Source organism: Hemibagrus wyckioides, linkage group LG03 (genome assembly GCF_019097595.1).
Source record: "Hemibagrus wyckioides isolate EC202008001 linkage group LG03, SWU_Hwy_1.0, whole genome shotgun sequence".
NCBI lineage: Eukaryota > Metazoa > Chordata > Actinopteri > Siluriformes > Bagridae > Hemibagrus > Hemibagrus wyckioides.
In genome coordinates, this window is record NC_080712.1 from 33,525,338 (window position 1) to 33,535,145 (window position 9,808).

A 9,808-nucleotide genomic window follows, 5' to 3' on the forward strand; every position below is an offset into this window, starting at 1 on the left:
ATTTGCCATGGAAAACCTTCTGAGTTTGTAGCACACACTTCATTAGATAACTCAGGGCTCTTAAATAATTAAACAGGGTTCTACTTGGATCTTGTTCTGAAAGGAGAACCCTGTGTAGCGTCTAAAATCATAAAATATTAAGAACAGCATTTTACTCATCCCTCTGCACTCTTTACAGTTCCTCCTTTAAGGAGGCCAAGAACCTCAGATTATCCCCTGAATTCTTCAGGAACCCTGTAGTAAAATTCTACTGAGTTCCAATGAGTTAAAGATCAACAGGTTCTCAGAATTCAGAAGCAAAAAATCAGCACACTTCTGCATATAAAAGATCACACAAGGGTTCTTCTTGGGCTTATTGGGTTCTCCTTGGTTCTACTTGGAGATCTTTCTGATAGAACAACAGCCTTTTCATTTTTTTAAAGAGTTTTTTGAAATATCTGAAAGCATTCTCCTTATTTTTTATTTTATTTTTATAAAACCTTGTCTTACAGGGAAACACTGGGGTATGAACCTGTGGAATGTGTAGCACCTTTGATGGTTCTTTGGCTGCTTCACTAAAAGGTTCTGTGTAAAGTGTTTGTTATCAAAACCAGTAAAGAACCCTTTAAAGTAACTCTGAATGTGAAGTGCCTGACAGAGTCTAGGTATTTCTAATAATTTGGTATTTGTACAGCACACTTACTCAGTTCACGTGTGTGTACTGAGAAAAAGGGTTCTTCAAGGTATCTCTAGTGCGTTTAAGGGTTCTTAGCTTTCAAATAAGAAGCTGAGAAAGTTCTGTCCATGTGGAGGAGGGCGCAGTTCTTCTCCTGACCAGCAGGGGGAGACACACACTGAGAGTTCTCAGCCACAAGGTTGCTCTTCTCTCCCACCTGCACTGAATACACACTCAGAACCTCGCTTCCTGCTGCTCAAGGTCGAGGCCGCGCATGTTCTGGCTCCCTTGCAGGGGTCGAAGGTCAGGGGTCGAAGGTCAGGGGTCTCGGCAGCAGCAGGCGGCGGCTGTCGGCTTCCTCCTGTCTAAACAAAGCGGCAGCAGCTGCAGAAGTTGGCCGGAGAGAGCGTACAGTACAGCTTACAGGAGAAGAGTGAACACACACACACACACTTGTTTCTGGCATCCTGTCAGTGGCTAACTGAAGCTATAAGCAGACATTAATATAAACTCTGAGAAACTATTTCTTAGCTAACCAACGTGAACATGAACATGTCCATTACAGGAACTCCTCAGGAATAACATGACCTAGCGGTCTAGCATTAGCTCGCTAGTTTCTTGATGTTCTTGATTTTAAGTGAGCTACATACGTTTGTTAAAGTGATCTTAAAATTAAAATTGATCTTGAAACTAGGTGTCATAGCTAACTAGCCAGCTTAACCTGCTAAATTCTGACTTAGCTAGCCACCTTCAGTGACGCAATAATTAGCTACTTAGCTGTGATGTAACGGTCACTGCATGTACGGAGCATGGGATCATTTTGTTTTTAACACTCGCCCTGTCAGCAGTCGTTCATGCAGTTGAGAGCAAGTGTCAAGATTAACGGCAACAGCAACTGACCAAAAGAAACGACCCAGTGAACGACTCCGTGAACAACTCAGTGAATGATTCATTCTCCTGACTGATTCACACTGAAGTGTTTGTGAACGAATCACATCAGAGTCATGACATTAAACATCAACCCTTAAGATGTGGACTTCTAACACTAACCAAAGACAGAGATTTAAAATCAGACACACACACACACACAAACTCTCTCTCTCTCTCTTAGGACACAACTCAAAGACATGCAGATCTCTGTTCGTGTATGTGTGTGTGTGAGCTGTGTTTTGTTTCTGTAGCTGGTTCATTTTAGCAACATGGGTAAATATCAACTCTACACAGAACATCAATTCATCATCATCATCATCATCATCCTCATGGATGCCAGCTTCGATCAGTGTGTCTCTGTGTGTGTGTAAGATTCTGAAAGAGAGTAAACACAGACAAAAAAACGATTGTCTTGGGTGAGGTACAGAGACTGACAGTAAGCAAAAGAGAGAGAGAGAGAGAGACGTTGCTCATAAATCAATCTGAATAAAGAGAATTTGGCCTTTTCTGTTTTCACTTTGTAGTGTCTTGTTTAAAAAAAAGAAGTCCCTCTGGACACGTCTGTCCTTTCACTGACTGTCTCGTGTGATTTATGACTCTCTCTCTCTCTCTCTCTCTCTGTCTCTCACACAACTTCTTTTTATTCTCTAACTTTTTTTTATCCTCTCTCTCCCATGAAATATAAATAAATACAGTGCAAAGCATCTTTACTTTGTGTGTGTGTGTGTGTGTGAGAGAGAGAATCTGGGATCAATGTGTGAACATTTACATGCATGTGTGTTCTGGAATGTGATATCTGTGTATTTCACTCAAATGTGGGATGTGTGTGAGTGAATTTCTTTATAACATTGTACTCTGCAGCGTAAGACACTTCTGAGTATTTCTGTAATGCAGCGATGCTTTTTAAATAATTATTAAACAATACAAATAAACTTTATTAACAGTAATATATGAGTAATGTACTAATTATTTATTACTGATTAATGAAATGGAATTAAATAATTAAAATAATAAAATATAAATATAATAAATAATTTTATTTTATTATATATACTTTTATTTTATTTTTACTTTTTATTTTATTTTATATTATATTATTATTTTTTATTATTGATATAATTATAATAATAACAATAATAATAATAATAATAATAATAATAATAATAATAATTACTTCAAAATTTCTCTGCATGATTAAGTTATTAAGACATGGAGTCTTTTTTTATTCTTTCTTTTCTTTTTTTTAATTGAACAGTAAAACAGGAGGAATTTAAAAATAACAGCAAAAAAAATAGTTTCTTTTTTTTTTATTTGAAACTAAATTCATATAAAAAAAAGTAAGAAGAAAAAAGAAAAAGAGGTGGTTTATGGAGAACACTGCAAACAAAAAAGTCAGTTGTTGAAATTCCTTAAGAAATAAACTGCATTTAAAACAAACCAATGAAAAGCTTCGGCATTCGAATATATTTGCATATTAATGAGGAGATTATGTTAATAAGTCACAGAGGGAATGTACACTGCGTATGCTCACTACAAAGGGTGTGATGGAGTTGGGGACCTTATGTAGTGCACTAGATTCCATTTGAGACCCGATAATAATAATAATAATAATAATAATAATAATAATTAAAAAACACAGCTTATATGCAAAACCTTTAAATAGAACAGCTGAAAATGTGTGTGTGTGTGTGTGTGTGTGTGTGACCGTGACCAAAACACACTGCACTCTTTTTAAGAGAGATGCTGAAAGGTGAAGATAAATAATTACATCATCAATCTCACACACACACACACACACACACACACACACAGAGGTCCATATGGAAGCGTGTGTGTGAACAGAAGCGTTTGAAGCTCACAGACAGAAACAGCTTAATGTAACGCACTTCACACACACACACACACACACACACAGAGTCAGGACCACCCACGTGTCAGCGCAGTGTTTTCCCATAATTCCCGGTGTCAGCACTCGCCGGTGTTCCCGGAGCCGCGCTCTCAATCTGCTACCAATTTCACTCGCGCACTAATGCTATAATTCAGTGTGGAAATGAGACGGAGAACCGAGCTGGCAGCACCCACACAACGCAACACACACTTCACAAGAGAGGCAAATGTAACGCAGCCTTCCAGTGTGTGTGTGTGTTTGAGAGGCATTAGGATTGAAAAAGGCTTTGAGAATTTCATTTCTTTTACACACTTCTAATAAACGTAAATCAGTTCCTTTAAGAACCAATGCTTAAAGTTACTCTTTCTTAAAGAACCTCCCAGTCTTTGATATTTTAAACATATTTTCCCCACAAACATCTTTCCATACTGATGATTTATCATTTGAGTTTTTTTTGTTTTACCAACAGAAAAAAAAGAAACCACAGAAGCAGTTCTTCTTCTGAAGAAAGTCCTCTGGTGGACTTCTGAGCAGTTCCAGTCAGAAAGGGATCCATTATTTGGAAGCAAAGAGCACCGCAATGACCCAAAGCATCCAGCTGTCGTTACTGGTTCTCTGGTTCTTCCTTTGAGACTTTAAAGAACGCGTAATTATCCAGTAAACCTTTAAAGAACCCTTAAGGAACCTCCTGACCCTTACCCTCTGAATACACACACTCTTCTGAAAGTCACCACTTCAATGTTTACCTGAAAAGATGTTTACATTTATGCAAATTAGATGATTACCAATAAGAGTGAGGGACTGAGGGTAGGATGGACGGATGGAGTGAGGGATGGAGAGATGGGGGGATGGAGTTAGTGATGGGGTGATGGAGTGAGGGAAGGAGTGATGCAGGGATGGAGTGCTGGAGTGTTGGAGAGAGTGAGGAATGGAGTGCTGGGGGGATGGATTGTTGGAGGCAGTGAGGTACAGAGTGATGGAGAGATGGGGGGATGGAGTGTTGGAGGGAGTGAGGTACGGAGGGATGGGGGATGGAGTGTTGGAGGGAGTGAGGGAAGGAGTGATGGAGTAATGAAATGATAGAGGGATAGAGTGATAGGGCAGTGATGGAGGATTGGAGTGATGGAATTATGGAATGGGTGATGGAGAGATGGAGAGAATGATCGAGTAAAAGAGGTATGGAGGTATGGAAGGATAGAGTGATGGAGGATAGAGGGATGAAATAATGGGTCTGATGAAGGGTTAGAGTTATGAGTGATGGGGTGATTGAGGGATGGGAGGATGGAGTGATAGAGTGAGTGATGAAGTATGGAGGGATGGAGTGTTGCAGTGTTGGAGTGATGGGGTAGTGATGGTGCAGTGATGGAGGGATGGAGAGGTGGAGTATTGGAGTGATGGAATAATGGAGGGATGGAGTGATAATGGAGGGATGGAGTCATGGAGTAATGGAGGGATGGAGTGATAATGGAGGGATGGAGTAATGGAGGGATGGAGTGAAGGAGTAATAGAGGGATGGAGTGATAATGGGGGATGGAGTGATGGAGTAATGGAATGATGGAGTGATGGAGTAATGGAGGGATGGAGTGATAATGGAGGGATGGAGTGATTGGGAAATGGAGTGATGGAAAGTGGAGGGATAGAAGGATAAGGTGACAGGGCAGTGATAAAGGGATGGAGTTATGGAGTGAGTGATGGGGTTACAGAGTAATAAAGAGATGGAGTGATGGAGTGATGGGGTTACAGAGTAATGGAGTGATGGGGTTATGGAGTGATGGAGTTACAGAGTAATGGAGAGATGGAGTGATGGGGTTATGGAGTGATGGAGTTACAGAGTAATGGAGAGATGGTGTGATGGGGTTACAGAGTAATGGAGAGATGGTGTGATGGGGTTACAGAGTAATGGAGAGATGGAGTTACAGAGTAATGGAGAGATGGAGTTACAGAGTAATGGAGAGATGGAGTGATGGGGTTACAGAGTAATGGAGAGATGGAGTGATGGGGTTATGGAGTGATGGAGTTACAGAGTAATGCAGAGATGGTGTGATGGGGTTACAGAGTAATGCAGAGATGGTGTGATGGGGTTACAGAGTAATGGAGAGATGGAGTGATGGGGTTATGGAGTGATGGAGTTACAGAGTAATGCAGAGATGGTGTGATGGAGTTACAGAGTAATGCAGAGATGGTGTGATGGGGTTACAGAGTAATGGAGAGATGGAGTGATGGGGTTACAGAGTAATGGAGAGATGGAGTTACAGAGTAATGGAGAGATGGGGTTACAGAGTAATGGAGAGATGGAGTGATGGGGTTACAGAGTAATGGAGAGATGGAGTGATGGGGTTATGGAGTGATGGAGTTACAGAGTAATGGAGAGATGGAGTGATGGGGTTACAGAGTAATGGAGAGATGGAGTGATGGGGTTATGGAGTGATGGAGTTACAGAGTAATGGAGAGATGGAGTGATGGGGTTACAGAGTAATGGAGAGATGGAGTTACAGAGTAATGGAGAGATGGGGTTACAGAGTAATAAAGAGATGGAGTGATGGGGTTACAGAGTAATGGAGAGATGGAGTGATGGGGTTACAGAGTAATGGAGAGATGGAGTGATGGGGTTATGGAGTGATGGAGTTACAGAGTAATGCAGAGATGGTGTGATGGGGTTACAGAGTAATGGAGAGATGGAGTTACAGAGTAATGGAGAGATGGGGTTACAGAGTAATAAAGAGATGGAGTGATGGGGTTACAGAGTAATGGAGAGATGGAGTGATGGGGTTATGGAGTGATGGAGTTACAGAGTAATGCAGAGATGGTGTGATGGGGTTACAGAGTAATGGAGAGATGGAGTTACAGAGTAATGGAGAGATGGAGTTACAGAGTAATGGAGAGATGGAGTTACAGAGTAATGGAGAGATGGTGTGATGGGGTTACAGAGTAATGGAGAGATGGAGTTACAGAGTAATGGAGAGATGGAGTTACAGAGTAATGGAGAGATGGAGTGATGGAGTTACAGAGTAATGGAGAGATGGAGTTACAGAGTAATGGAGAGATGGAGTGATGGGGTTACAGAGTAATGGAGAGATGGAGTAATGGGGTTATGGAGTGATGGAGTTACAGAGTAATGGAGAGATGGTGTGATGGGGTTACAGAGTAATGGAGAGATGGAGTGATGGAGTTACAGAGTAATGGAGAGATGGGGTTACAGAGTAATGGAGAGATGGAGTGATGTAGTTACAGAGTAATGGAGAGATGGAGTGATGGAGTTACAGAGTAATGGAGAGATGGAGTGATGGGGTTACAGAGTAATGGAGAGATGGAGTTACAGAGTAATGGAGAGATGGAGTTACAGAGTAATGGAGAGATGGAGTGATGGAGTTACAGAGTAATGGAGAGATGGAGTGATGGAGTTACAGAGTAATGGAGAGATGGAGTGATGGAGTTACAGAGTAATGGAGAGATGGAGTGATGGGGTTACAGAGTAATGGAGAGATGGAGTTACAGAGTAATGGAGAGATGGAGTGATGGGGTTACAGAGTAATGGAGAGATGGAGTGATGGGGTTACAGAGTAATGGAGAGATGGAGTGATGGGGTTACAGAGTAATGGAGAGATGGAGTGATGGGGTTATGGAGTGATGGAGTTACAGAGTAATGCAGAGATGGTGTGATGGGGTTACAGAGTAATGGAGAGATGGAGTTACAGAGTAATGGAGAGATGGAGTGATGGGGTTACAGAGTAATGGAGAGATGGGGTTACAGAGTAATGGAGAGATGGAGTCATGGAGTTACAGAGTAATGGAGAGATGGAGTGATGGGGTTACAGAGTAATGGAGAGATGGAGTGATGGGGTTACAGAGTAATGGAGAGATGGAGTGATGGGGTTATGGAGTGATGGAGTTACAGAGTAATGGAAAGATGGAGTGATGGGGTTATGGAGTTGCAGAGTAATGGAGAGATGGAGTGATGGGGTTACAGAGTAATGGAGTGATGAGGTTATGGAGTGATGGAGTTACAGAGTAATGGAGTGATGGAGTTACAGAGTAATGGAGAGATGGAGTGATGGGGTTACAGAGTAATGGAGAGATGGAGTGATGGGGTTATGGAGTGATGGAGTTACAGAGTAATGGAAAGATGGAGTGATGGGGTTATGGAGTTGCAGAGTAATGGAGAGATGGAGTGATGGGGTTACAAAGTAATGGAGTGATGAGGTTATGGAGTGATGGAGTTACAGAGTAATGGAGAGATGGATTGATGGGGTCACAGAGTAATGGAGAGATGGAGTGATGGGGTTACAGAGTAATGGAGAGATGGAGTGATGGGGTTACAGAGTAATGGAGAGATGGAGTGATGGGGTTACAGAGTAATGGAGAGATGGAGTGATGGGGTTACAGAGTAATGGAGAGATGGAGTTACAGAGTAATGGAGTGATGGGGTTACAGAGTAATGGAGAGATGGAGTGATGGGGTTACAGAGTAATGGAGAGATGGAGTGATGGGGTTACAGAGTAATGGAGAGATGGAGTGATGGGGTTACAGAGTAATGGAGTGATGGGGTTACAGAGTAATGGAGAGATGGAGTGATGGGGTTACAGAGTAATGGAGTGATGGAGTTACAGAGTAATGGAGTGATGGGGTTACAGAGTAATGGAGAGATGGAGTGATGGGGTTACAGAGTAATGGAGAGATGGAGTGATGGGGTTACAGAGTAATGGAGTGATGGAGTTACAGAGTAATGGAGAGATGGAGTGATGGGGTCACAGAGTAATGGAGAGATGGAGTGATGGGGTTACAGAGTAATGGAGAGATGGAGTGATGGGGTTACAGAGTAATGGAGAGATGGAGTGATGGGGTTACAGAGTAATGGAGAGATGGAGTGATGGGGTTACAGTGTAATGGAGAGATGGAGTGATGGGGTTACAGTGTAATGGAGAGATGGAGTGATGGGGTTACAGTGTAATGGAGAGATGGAGTGATGGGGTTACAGTGTAATGGAGAGATGGAGTGATGGGGTTATGGAGTAATGGAGTGATAGAGTTACAGAGTAATGGAGAGATGGAGTGATGGGGTTACAGAGTAATGGAGAGATGGAGTGATGGGGTTACAGAGTAATGGAGAGATGGGGTTACAGAGTGATGGAGAGATGGGGTTACAGAGTGATGGAGGGATTAAGTTATGGAGTGATGGAGGGTTGGGGTTACAGAGTGATGGAGGGATTAAGTTATGGAGTGATGGAGGGATTAAGTTATGGAGTGATGGAGGGTTGGGGTTACAGAGTGATGGAGGGATTAAGTTATGGAGTGATGGAGGGATTAAGTTATGGAGTGATGGAGGGATTAAGTTATGGAGTGATGGAGGGATGGGGTTACAGAGTGATGGAGGGATTAAGTTATGGAGAGATGGAGTGATGGGGTTACAGAGTAATGGAGAGATGGGGTTACAGAGTGATGGAGGGATTAAGTTATGGAGTGATGGAGGGTTGGGGTTACAGAGTGATGGAGGGATTAAGTTATGGAGTGATGGAGGGATTAAGTTATGGAGTGATGGAGGGTTGGGGTTACAGAGTGATGGAGGGATTAAGTTATGGAGTGATGGAGGGATTAAGTTATGGAGTGATGGAGGGATGGGGTTACAGAGTGATGGAGGGATTAAGTTATGGAGTGATGGAGGGATTAAGTTATGGAGTGATGGAGGGATTAAGTTATGGAGTGATGGAGGGATTAAGTTATGGAGTGATGGAGGGATTAAGTTATGGAGTGATGGAGGGTTGGGGTTACAGAGTGATGGAGGGATTAAGTTATGGAGTGATGGAGGGATTAAGTTATGGAGTGATGGAGGGTTGGGGTTACAGAGTGATGGAGGGATTAAGTTATGGAGTGATGGAGGGATTAAGTTATGGAGTGATGGAGGGTTGGGGTTACAGAGTGATGGAGGGATTAAGTTATGGAGTGATGGAGGGATGGGGTTACAGAGTGATGGAGGGATTAAGTTATGGAGTGATGGAGGGATTAAGTTATGGAGTGATGGAGGGTTGGGGTTACAGAGTGATGGAGGGATTAAGTTATGGAGTGATGGAGGGATTAAGTTATGGAGTGATGGAGGGATTAAGTTATGGAGTGATGGAGGGATTAAGTTATGGAGTGATGGAGGGTTGGGGTTACAGAGTGATGGAGGGATTAAGTTATGGAGTGATGGAGGGATTAAGTTATGGAGTGATGGAGGGATTAAGTTATGGAGTGATGGAGGGTTGGGGTTACAGAGTGATGGAGGGATTAAGTTATGGAGTGATGGAGGGATTAAGTTATGGAGTGATGGAGGGTTGGGGTTACAGAGTGATGGAGGGATTA